This window comes from Varanus komodoensis, unplaced genomic scaffold (assembly GCF_004798865.1).
Source record: "Varanus komodoensis strain SLA01 unplaced genomic scaffold, ASM479886v1 scaffold19, whole genome shotgun sequence".
Classification (NCBI taxonomy): domain Eukaryota; kingdom Metazoa; phylum Chordata; class Lepidosauria; order Squamata; family Varanidae; genus Varanus; species Varanus komodoensis.
Window position 1 is genome coordinate 4520490 of NW_025335550.1, and position 418 is coordinate 4520907.

Genomic DNA, 418 nt, shown 5'->3' on the forward strand with positions numbered 1-418 from the left:
CTGGCCGCGCGGCAGCAGTGGCGGCAGCGGCAGCGACAGCGGCGGGGGGACGGGCGCGGGCGGCCGCCACTACCGCTTCCCATCGCTCCGGGCCCGACCGGAGCCGAGACAACAACCACCGGGGAAACCTCCCCCCCACACCCCGGAAGCGCTCATGCCTCATCGCTATGCAACGTTGACGTCACCATGGGGCGCCGGCGCGCCGCCGCCCGGGTCGCGAGCGGGGCGCCTCGTGAGGCGCCATGTTTGGTGTGGGCGCGGCCGTCCTTCGGGAGAGGGGGCGGGGCTTCCCGACGTCTTTGAGAAGGGAATGGGTCGCTGCGCCGCCCGTCCAGGCAGCCGGGAGGGCCATATATGGGAAGACCGCGGCAGCGAGTGATGGGGTTGCGGCTCCAGCGCCGGGACCGTGCCTGCCCTC